General features: G+C 41.2%; 1 protein-coding gene across 1 annotated transcript in view; it reads left to right on the top strand.

Moving 5' to 3' along the window:
* The window catches only part of CPNE4 (copine 4), a 932436-nt gene that overhangs the window by 882169 nt on the left and 38229 nt on the right, over positions 1 to 12038 (top strand). The window lies entirely within an intron of this gene.

Here is a 12038-nt window from a genome sequence, read left to right as displayed (position 1 = left end):
CATAGCCTAGTGTATTCCTATGAGTGGCTTCCCTTTTCCCTGAGTGCTGTATGGTACAGCCTAGAGTGTTTTCCTATAGTTGGCTTCCCTTTTCTCTTGAGTTCTTGTTGCACAGCCTAGAATATTCCTATGAGTGGCTTCCCTTTACCTTTGAGTCCTATATGGCCAGCCTTGTGTATTCCTATGAGTGGATTCCCTTTTCCCTTGAGTGCTGTATGGTACAGCCTAGAGTATTCCTATGAGTGGCTTCCCTTTTCCATGAGTGCTGTATGGTACAGCCTAGAGTGTATTATTATAGTTGGCTCCCCTTTACCCTTGAGTGTTGCGTGGCCAGCCTTGTGTATTCCTTTCAGTGGCTTCCCTTTTCCATGAGTGCTGTATAGTACAGCCTAGAGTGTATTCCTATAGTTGGCTCCCCTTTACCCTTGAGTGCTGCGTGGCCAGCCTTCTGTATTCCTATGAGTGGCTTCCCTTATCCTTGAGTTCTGTATGGCATACCCATGAGTGTTCCTTTATGTGGCCTTATCTTGAGTTTTTCCTGTGTTCTTTCTATTTGAGTTCTCTCTGTGAGGTTTCTGGTTGTGTTTGAGTGGATTGCGTCTTCTGTTTAGTTATGTCTACTAGCACAGTCCTGTGCATCCTCTCTATTTGATTCTGTTTGAGTGGATGGTTCTTTTGTTTGCTGTGACTACTAGCTCAGCCCTGAGCTACCTCTCTGTGTGATGTCTGTTTGACTTGGTTAGGACTATTCATTTATAGCTAGGGTTCTAAGCCCAGTCCTGTGCTGCCTTCCTGTGTGGTTTTATCTTTTACTTATGAGTCTAAGTGGGGTTGTCCTTTCCCCTTCAGTTTCTTTGTGCCTGTGTGTAGGGTCTTTTGGCCCCTTGTTTGTGGCTCTGTTTAGTGCAGTATGTGTGCACTGCTTGAGTAGTTTTTGCTCAAGAGATTCCGTTCTGTTTCTCTTCCCTTCCCTCTGGTATGATTCGGTTCCAGTTCGGCCGTGAGGCCTGCATGCTTGGACTCTGTACGAGTGGGTTCCGGTTCGGCCATGAGGCCCACCTGAGTGGTCTATCTCCCTTTTCTGGTGGTGCTTGTTGCTTGTCTATTTGCCATGTCTAGTATCTTGTGTATAATCAGTGCCTGGTTCACCTCTGCTCTGCGCCTCCCCAGAGGACTTGTCTGCTGCAGCCTGGCTGCAGCCCAAGGGCTCACCATCCTGGGTTCCGTGACATCATCATTCCAATTTCCATATCATTTATAAATATATTAAATAGTAATGGTCCCAGTACAGATCCCAGTGGTGCTCCACTGTTCACTTTCCTCCATTGAGAGAAATGACCATTTAACCCTACCCTCTGTTTTCTGTCCAATAACCAATTCCTAATCCACACCAGAACCTTGCCTCCTATCCCATGACTCTTTAATTTTCTCAGGAGTCTCTCATGAAAAACTTTATCAAAAACTTTCTGAAAATCTAGATACACTAAAACAACTGGCTCACCTTTATCCACATGTTAATTTATGCCTTCAAAGAAATGAAGTAAATTGGTGAGGCAAGACTTCCCTCGGCTGAACCCATGCTGACTCTGTCCCATTAAACTATGTTTGTCTATGTGCTCTATAATTTTATTCTTTATCATGGTTTCCACTATTTTGCCCAGCACCTGCGACAGGCTTACCAGTCTATAATTTCCCGGATCACCTCTAGAGCCCTTTTTAAAAATCGGCGTCACATTGGCCACCTTCCAATTTTCAGGTACTATGGACAATTTTAACCAAAGGTTAATTATTACTAACAACAAATCAGCAATTTCATGCTTGAGTTCTTTGAGGGGTCCTTTACAAAGGCACGCTGAAAAATGGCTTGTGGTAGTGTAGGTGTGGGTTTTGGGCGTGTCAAAAATGGACAAGCGACAAAATGAAAATTGCTGCATGTCCATTTTGGGTCTGAGACCTTACCACCAGCCATTGACCTAGCGGTAAAGACTCACGCGATAATCGGGCGGTAATGACTTACTCGCGTATTGGACGCACACCAAAAATGAAATTACCGCAAGAGCCATTTTGTCCAAGTGATTTACTACTCTTTAATTTGTAAATTTGGCTCAGTACATCTTCCAGGTTCACCAAGATTTCTTTCAATTCCTCCACATCATCACCCTTGAAAACCATTTCCAGTACAGGCAGATCTCTTGCATCTTATTCCGTGAACAGAGAAGCAAAGAATTCATTCAGTTTCTCCGCTAAGGCCTTGTCCTTCGTGAGTACCCGTTTTTCTCCTTCATGATCTAACGGTCCCACGGATCCCCTCACAGGCTTTCTGCTTCTGATGTACCTGAAAAAGTTGTTACTGTGAGTTTTAGTCTCTGTGGCAAGTTTTTCTTCATATTCTTTTAGCCTTCTTTATTAATGCTTTGCATCTGACTTGCCAGTGCTTACGTTGCTTCTTATTTTCTTCGTTTGGGTCCTTTTTCCATTCTTTGAAGGACAATCTTTTGGCAGTAATGGCCTCTTTTACTTCACCTTTTAACCATTCAGGCTGACATTTTCACTTCTTTCCACCTTTGCAAATACGTGGAATGCATCTGGACTGGGCTTCCAAGATGGTATGTTTGAATAACATCCGTGCCTGATTTAGTGTCCTAACCTTTTAGTTTATTTTAACCATTTTTCTCATTTTATTATAGTCACCTATTCGACAATTAAATGCAGCTACAGTAGATTTCTTTTGCGGGTACATCCCAGATAGTAGCTCAAACTTGATCATGTTATGATCACTGTTTCCCAGGGGACCAAACACCGTCACCTCTCACACTATGCCCTGTAGGCCACCAAGGACCAGATACAAAATGGCCCCCCCTCTCGTTGTTTCCTAGACCAGGGGTAGGCAACTCCGGTCCTTGAGAGCCGCAGGCAGGTCAAGTTTTCAGGATATCCACAATGAATATGCATGGGATAGATTTGCATACCATGGAGGCAGTGCTTGCAAATCTATCTCCTGCATATTACTACTACTACTATTTAGCATTTCTATAGCGCTACAAGGCATACGCAGCGCTGCACAAACATAGAAGAAAGACAGTCCCTGCTCAAAGAGCTTACAATCTAATAGACAAAAATAAATAAAGTAAGCAAATCAAATCAATTAATGTGAACGGGAAGGAAGAGAGGAGGGTAGGTGGAGGCGAGTGGTTATGAGTCAAAAGCAATGTTAAAGAGGTGGGGTTTCAGTCTAGATTTAAAGGTGGCCAAGGATGGGGCAAGACGTAGGAGCTCAGGAAGTTTATTCCAGGCGTAGGGTGCAGCGAGACAGAAGGCGCGAAGTCTGGAGTTGGCAGTAGTGGAGACGGGAACAGATAAGAAGGATTTATCCATGGAGCGGAGTGCACGGGAAGGGGTGTAGGGAAGGACGAGTGTGGAGAGATACTGGGGAGCAGCAGAGTGAATACATTTATAGGTTAGTAGAAGAAGTTTGAACAGGATGCGAAAACGGATAGGGAGCCAGTGAAGGGTCTTGAGGAGAGGGGTAGTATGAGTAAAGCGACCCTGGCGGAAGATGAGACGGGCAGCAGAGTTTTGAACCGACTGGAGAGGGGAGAGGTGACTAAGTGGGAGGCCAGCAAGAAGCAGATTGCAGTAGTCTAAACGAGAGGTGACAAGGGTGTGGATGAGGGTTTTGGTAGAGTGCTCGGAAAGAAAGGGGTGGATTTTACGGATGTTGTAAAGAAAGAAACGACAGGCCTTGGCGGTCTGCTGGATATGAGCAGAGAAGGAGAGAGAAGAGTCAAAGATGACCCCAAGGTTTCGAGCTGAGGAGACAGGGAGAATGAGAGAGCCATCAACAGAAATAGAAAACGGGGGGAGCGGGGAGGTGGGTTTGGGGGGGGAAATGAGAAGCTCGGTTTTGGTCATATTTAATTTCAGGTGGCGTTGAGACATCCAGGCAGCAATGTCAGACAAGCACGCTGAAACTTTGGTTTGGATGTAAGGTGAGATATCAGGGGTAGAAAGGTAGATTTGGGAGTCATCAGCATAGAGATGGTAGGAAAAGCCATGGGATGAGATTAATGAACCAAGGATATCCTGAAAACGTGACCTGCCTGCGGCTCTCGAGGACCGGAGTTGCCTACCCCTGTCCTAGACCATTGGCTCCAAGAAGCAGTCGTTTATTACATCTAGAAATTTTACCTCCTTGACACTCCCTGATGTAACATTTATCCAGTCAATATCAGGGTAATTGAAATCACCCATTATTATAGCATTGCCCAATTTGCTAGCTTTCCTAATCTCTGTAAAAATATGTGGCTAGTTGGTTTGCCAAGAGAAGTCCCTCTTCCGTAATGTCTTCAGAGTTCGGAGGTGTAGTAAGTAAGTTGACGATTGAGAACAGTTGTTTTGTATTACATCCCCCTTTTTGAATCAGTTCCGAATAATCTTTTTTTCTAGCTAAAACTGTAGCATTTTTGTAGATATGGACAGCTTCTCGCCAATTGGTCCTAGATAGATTGGATTTGTCTTTAATCCATTTGCGTTCTAGTTTTCTGCATTCTCATTTTAGATTCAGTAAATCTAGGTTGAACCATTTATCACTCTTCCATATTGACTTAGTTTTGAAGCGGAGAGTTTTGGAGCAGAGAGGGGCTGTATCATCCAGAATCTGGAGGCCGACTTTAGGCCAGTTGATTTCGAAATCAAATGTTCCATCTTCAGGTAGTTTTAGCAATATGGCATCCCAGAGGTTATTAGGTTCTATCCTCCCTGTAGATGTAAAGTGTTGTTGTTGTAGGTTGGAAATTTTCTTGAAGTGTTTCCAGATAATTGTAAAAGAGCATCTATAGTGATCAGACCATAGTAATTCTTCCCAAGAAACATCTGAAGTCTAATAGTCAGATTCATGTTTCCATTATCACTGAAGGTGACCAGGTCTAGATGATGACATGTGGGTCAGTGTGTGGGAAGGTATCGCATAGTTCAGACGCAGTTCCATGCATCCACTACCCTTTCCATAAAGAAGTATTTCCTTAGATTACTCCCTTTTCCCTTCATCCTATGCTTCCTCATTCCAGAGCTCCCTTTCAATTAAAAGAGGTTTGCGTCTTGTGCATTTATGTATTAAGTTGTCTCTATCATATCTCTCCTTTCTGTCTTTCATCCAAAGTTTACATATTGAGATACACTTTATGATGAAGACCACTGACCACATTTCAGTAGCTGACCTATGGGCCAACTCCATCCTGTTTATATATCTTTTTTTGAAGGTGAGGTCTCCAAAATTGTACCCAGTACTTTAAACGGGGGTCTCACCAAAGACTTAATTTTTCCTGCTGGCTATTCATCCCCAGTGCATCCAAGCATCCTTCTGGCTTTTGCCATTGCCTTTTCTACCTGTTGGGTACCTGAAGATCCTTGTAACTCTGGGCAAGTCACTTAACCCTCCAGTGCCACAGGTAAAAAATAAGTACCTGTATATAATATGTAAACCACTTTGATGGAACCAAAGAATGTCAATATATCAAATCCCATCTCCAATTCCATCACCATCAGATATGATTACCCCCAAGTTCTATTCTTTCATGCACAGAAGTACTTCACTCCTTGTACTTTACTGCTTCCTTGGGTTTTTCAACCCAGATCATGATCCTGCATTTTTTTAGCATTAAATCTTAGCTGCCAAATTCTAGACAATTCTTAAAACTTCACTAGACCCCCTCTTCCCGTTATCTACATCATCAAGTGTGTCTACCATATTGCAGATGACTATTTGTTTATTTATTTGTCAAATTTATATCCCACCTATCCAAGACATCTAAGCAGGTTATAATCTATACTCATAAAAGTTAAAACAAACTCGAGACTAAAATATATAATACAATAAAAACAAAACATAAATATACAGCAAATCTAAAAGGAAATGAAAAATCAGCATAAAATTATCATTGGTATCATCCACAAAGAGATAAACCTTACCAGACTGCCTTTCTATAATATCACTCGCCAAAATGTTAAAAAGAACCGGCACAAGAACCGATCCTTGCAGCACACCACTGGTAACATCCCCTTCTTCGGAATGAACTCCATAAACTATTACTCTTTGTCGCCTTCCTCTCAACCAGTTTGTAACCTAGTCAGGACATTCAGTTGATAAGTCACCTATGCAGAATAATGTGAAAGGATTTGCTAAAACCTATGTTGTATACAACATCTAACACACTTCCTCGATCCAACTTTTTTGTTACCCAGTCAATGAAATTGATCTAATTTTTCTAGCAAGACCTGCTTTTAGTGCATTACCCTATGCTTTAGAAACATTACAATTAATTTACTCACCACAGAGGTCAGACTAACCAAACTGTAGCTCTTAACCTCCTTCTTACTTCCACTTTTGTGGAGAAGGACACATGTGCCCTTCTCTAGTCCTCTGGGACCACTCCTGACTCTAAAGAAGCATTGAAAACAGTCAGCAGAGCCACCAGAACTTCCCTCAATATCTTCACTACCCTCAACCCTGTAGTCAAGGCATTTTTATAAAAAATATCAGTGTGTATAAAACACTTTTTACCAATGGAAATGCCTTTAATATCCCCCCTCCCAAACAGAGGCTGATATCCTAAGACATGCTAATATCGACCATCAATGTGGGTTAATTAGCTAGCATTAGCAACCTATGCTAGTGACGTATAAATGAGTTTTACATTAATTTATTAACATTGGCACATTAATGTGGACATTAAGGCCAGAAATTAACTCCATTTGCTTGAGGTACAGTCAAGTGTTTAGCGTTAACAGGTCTGAGTTCACTTCTGCCCATTTTAAACTGCATTTTTCTACGCATTAAGAGGTAATGAGCTGTTTTGCAGTTTTGCATTTGATTGCTTCACAATACATCTTTGCATTAAAATTCTCGCAAGCTAATTAACACCTATTAAAAGTATAGTTAATAAGATTGTGCATGCAAAGTGTGCTTTTATTGTACATTAGAATGTTGGCCTGCATTGAATCTATTAATTTACTATTATCATATATGTGCCAGGTTATATCACATTCCCACACTCACTTTAACAGCATGATGCTGAACCCCTGGCTCTCTGGGTTCCTATCTTGTACTCTATGCCTAGAATATGACCTTTCTGAAGTAGACATATAGGAAGAAATTCTATAAATGGTGCTCAAAAATCGGCACTCAATGCTGTTCTGTAATGGGCATCCAAAGATGAGCGCCCATTATAGAATAGCGTTGAGTTCAGATTTTGGCACCCAAATTTTGGCACCAGAACTTATGCCTGCTAAAACCAGGTGTAATTCTTGGTTCCCAATTTAGGTGCACATCCTCGGTATTCTATAACACTGCACACAAATTTTAGGAATGCCCCTGACCTACCCATGTATCTCCCATTGCCACACCCCTTTTAGGTTGCACTCTATGTGATTTGAGTGTAGGTTGTTATTTAGTTGGGCCAGTGCCCAAATATTGGCGCCCAATTTTGAGTGCCATATATAGAATCTGGGGGATAGTAGTTCAGCTTTCTTAATTCCTTTAATTTTTAAATTCATAAGCTTCAGATACATTTTCTGAAGTTTTGCTTTTTCCATGAAAATTAGATTATAGTGATAACTCATCTTAACTCATTTCATGGACCAAGTTCTTGTGAACCACAGTATGACATGAAAACTGATATTCATATGAATGACAGAACCCCATGAAAACATTCCTTACAAGGCTGTGGCTATGAGTCCCTATATTTTTAGGGAAGAGCTTTGGACCATGTTTCAATAATCCACTGCAAATATGAATTCTTGGACAACAGGATTTAACCTGCTAGATGTAACTGAGTGTCCTTCTAGCCATTAGGATCTGGAGCTTTTTCCTGCATAAGTGGCAGTCAGATCTTTACATGGAGTATTACCACCCAAATGATCCAAGAACTTTTGATAGAATTTGCACCATGAGACTGCCTCTGAGGATATCATTATATAATTTTGCTTAGGACTTTATTTCACATTTGGTACTCTGACAGCCCTACGTTGTATGTAGTAGAGCACTGTTACTGAGCTACATTTGCCAGTACACACATGTGAGCTGGAGAGACTGCTGGCTTAAAAAAGAAGCTCCTCTGGTTAGAACCTCCACTTTGAGCTCAACATCAATGTCCTCATCAGGGGTCCTTTTGTCTTGAAGATATAAATCACCAGCTTCACTTATATGATGATTTGCTCCTCTAGAATATTTACTATTTGGCTTTGATGGCAACTCCAGTAGGTGGCATCAGCGGATCCTTTTCTGAACTACCAAAAGAACTGATCATATCTCAACATGAACCTCTCAATTCTGATATCTATGTCCACTGTTCCCTCTAAGCTGAGCAGGAGTCTTTTACCTAAAGTCCTGCCAGTAGATGGCACTGTTTCACTATCATCTTTTCAATAGTGAGAGTCAAGAAAGCTCTGTAGGACTCCAGGGAACCTGCCTGTCCCTAATGACGGAAGACACAATATTGAGCACTGCCCCCCACTGGTAGCAATGCAGTTGGAGGACTCCCACCCAGCTTAAAGAGAACAGTGTCTATGTCCTATGTAAACTTGAGCTCCACATCTGCTAACATATCATGTTAGGTGCATGTGAGCATTTTCAAACAAGTGTTTGTCTTAGGATTCATATCTCCCAAACTCTTCCTTGTTCTACATGGCCATGAAATAGTGTAGAATTTTCATATCTTTGTTATTACATATATATGCAATGTTGATAATCACTTGATATCATTAAATCATGGCTTTAAAAAAGTATTAGAAACCCCTAGGTTGGTTTATGCTAATGTATTTACTCTAATCTTCAGGAAGCTCAAATGTAAATGCAATAATTATCTACATTTTTTTATTGGAGGCAGGAAGGAAGATTTAGTTTGCATCTTTTCATTAGTAGCTCAAGGTAAATTATATTCACGCATGGCAAGCATTTCCCTGTCCCCAGAGGGCTTATAATCTAAAAGCTAGATTTACTGACCTGAGTTAATGCAGTAAAAAGGTCCCATGGATAACGGTGCTTGCATTAGAAAGCTAGTAAACGTAGCCTTAGGTCTGAACCTGAGACAACAGAGAGTGAAAGGATTTGCCTGAGGGTAATAATACATGTGTTCTCACTACTTGTGAGGGTATGGTTCCAAAAAATCTACGTAAACCGTGAAACATCAAAGGCGATGCACTGTTCCAATAAAGTATTCTGCGTTGCATCTCCCTGGTGGATTTGTCATTGTGTCATCCTCTACTCTTTTGTGGCTCCAGTTACAAAGAAATACCATCTACTGAACCAAATACTGTGTACTGAATACAGGTTATTGATTTGCAGTAACACTAAAGCAGCAATATCATTGCTAAAAAATAATAAAATATTGCTTTGTGTAGGATAAAAAGAGAACCCTTAACTTTCAACATGTTGCTAGATAAAATTTTTGGAATTTGAAAGAGGAGCCGAATAATCGCTAATATGTTAATTGTTACCATGACATAAGAGACAGATTCTGTGATTACTGATACGTAATCAAAAGTTCTATATAATATCCGTACTGTGGTTCTTTAAAAATAATTGTAACATGTAGAAAAATAATTGTAACATTTATACCTTCCCTAGGCTGCAATTGAATGGAATGTACAAAAAAAGGGCTGAACAAGTGTTATTAATGAACTGGATATAGATGTAAAAGCTGTACACAATTTGCTAAATGAAAGCACAGGGCAACCCTGAATTACAAAGAGGAAACACAAAACAAAACCGGAATAAACAGTAATCACGTTTTTAAAGGGTCAGATTGTATGTACAGTTTGAATTTTACTATGCATGAAAGTCATATAGTATAAATAAAGCTTTTTGTGCCTGGCACAGTAGCCAGTTTTATTATGAACCTTCCTTTGCAAATGCACATTGATCCTTAATTGCCAGGCAAATTACAATTAGTCCGTTTTGCTTTTATTCCCAGCAGGCCAGTGCTTATTGACTGCTGGTGCTAACATTGTGGTTGAATGTATATTACATCAAAGGATTAGAATGTCAGGTCTTTCAGACTGGCACAGTGAGATTTTCAGAACATCACTGGAATAGAGGGGGATAACAGCGCTCTTCAGTCAGCCAAAATCTCCAGCTCTAGGAGAAAGACTGACACCTTGACATCAGAAATGTTCAATTATTGATTCAGGCTTGCTGTCAGTGAGGTTCACTTTTTGACATCCAGTTAGTGAAGATATAAAGGTTTCCTAAGGTGGATTTTACCTGAGTTACTTTGAAGCTGCATCCCACAAAGCCATTGGTTAGCAGCAGGAAAAGTCTAGAAGGAATTATGTTATGTATTGCTTATTGAGCTTGGGTGAGTTCTTCTAGAAAAAAATAAACCTTTTTTCATAACTACATTTGGGGCCTTTTTTATCAAACCGTGCTAGAGGTCCCCGGTGCGGTAATGCCAACAAAGCCCTTTCACTTTGAATGGGCTTCGTCGGCATTGCCATGCGGGAACTGCTAGCGTGGCTTGATAAAAGAAGCTCTTAGTAAATTGTGAGGTAAAATTGAAAATCACTGTAGAGAAAAATGCCAGGGGAATAATCATGACACATACCTAAAATTCACATCTGTTTGATTACCTATGCTAAATACATCAGCTTTTTATATTTGGTCATTCCCATTATGTTTTTCTGCCACTTTTTGTGTTTTGTGGGAATTGTATGGTTTTCTCCTTTTTGTGCTAAATGCATCACATTTTGTGCATCTGTGAGATGTGACTTTTAAAGTCTTAGTGAAGCTATTTCAGAAATCACACTTTAGAAGAAAGGAGTGTAGATTGTGGGGACTGCTTTTAACTAATTTACTATATGATATAGGGGTCTGTTTACTGAAGCACAGTAAGCAGTTACTGTGTGAATTAGCTTGTGCTAACCACATGGCTGCAGTAACAGTTCGGACAGAGCCACAGCGCTGCCACTTACCAAGGGTTACCATATGGCTCCAGAAAAAGGAGAACACATTGATCCAGTCCAGGTTTTGCTTCCATTGAAAACAATGGAAATAAAACCCAGACTGGCTCAATCTGTCCTCCTTTTTATGGAGCTGTATGGTGATCCTACACTTACCTCACATTAATTCATGTGATAACTGCTTGCTACAGCAGGAGGTGGGAAAGGGGTGGAGAATGGGGAAGGTTTTGGGGGTCCATGCAGAAAACCTCACAGTAGAGCCCACATTCTATCACCAAATTACCACTAGAAAATACCATGGCATGCTGTAATCAATGAGCGTGCAAATTGCTGCCATGTTAAAATTGCAACAGCAATCCACAGGTTATTGCTAAATGCCACCTTTCCTGACAGTGGCAATGAAGAGAAAAAGAACACTACCATTGTTCTAACCCAGCTTTCTACATTGCATCTATCCCGAGTAGTTCAGCAGCCTCCCTCCCTCTCCCCAATCTGACTCAATGAGATCCTCCCCCATCTCTCAACAGTAAAACATAAAAATACTCGATCCTACCTCTGGTGCCATCATCTTCAAAGTGGTGGCAACCTATCCCAAGCAGTGTATCCTGGGAAATATTGGGTGAGGCCAGATTAAACCTGCAGTAATGTTTTCAGCATGGGCCCCACACTACATTATCATGTGTTGTCTGCTTACCACTATCTACATCCACTTTCCAGGGCCCACCACTTAAATAAAAGACCCCCCTGATCAGCATCTTGAGGAGCATCGGCCATCTTAATCAGCATCCTCACCCACTCCCATCCCCATTCCCCCTCAATCAGCATTCTAAAGAAGCACCCAACAGCATTCCAGTCCAACCTACACCCTTCCACTTCCCCCCTCCCTGGGCACTTACTGGAGAAAATGTGGTGGGTTGGGTGACAGGTGTGATCCCTGAACACTGCTACACTATCAACAGCTCAGGTTCAAAATGACAGCTCTGACCCCTAGCAGTAGTACCACAAATTTACCACTAGGGGTCAGAGCCAACATTTTGAACCCTGATCAGCAACAGAGTAAAAGAATGTGGGGATCACTCCTGCCC

Source organism: Microcaecilia unicolor, chromosome 1 (genome assembly GCF_901765095.1).
Source record: "Microcaecilia unicolor chromosome 1, aMicUni1.1, whole genome shotgun sequence".
Lineage (NCBI taxonomy): Eukaryota > Metazoa > Chordata > Amphibia > Gymnophiona > Siphonopidae > Microcaecilia > Microcaecilia unicolor.
Note: the sequence above shows the minus strand (reverse complement) of the source record. Positions and strands in the feature narration are given on the sequence as shown.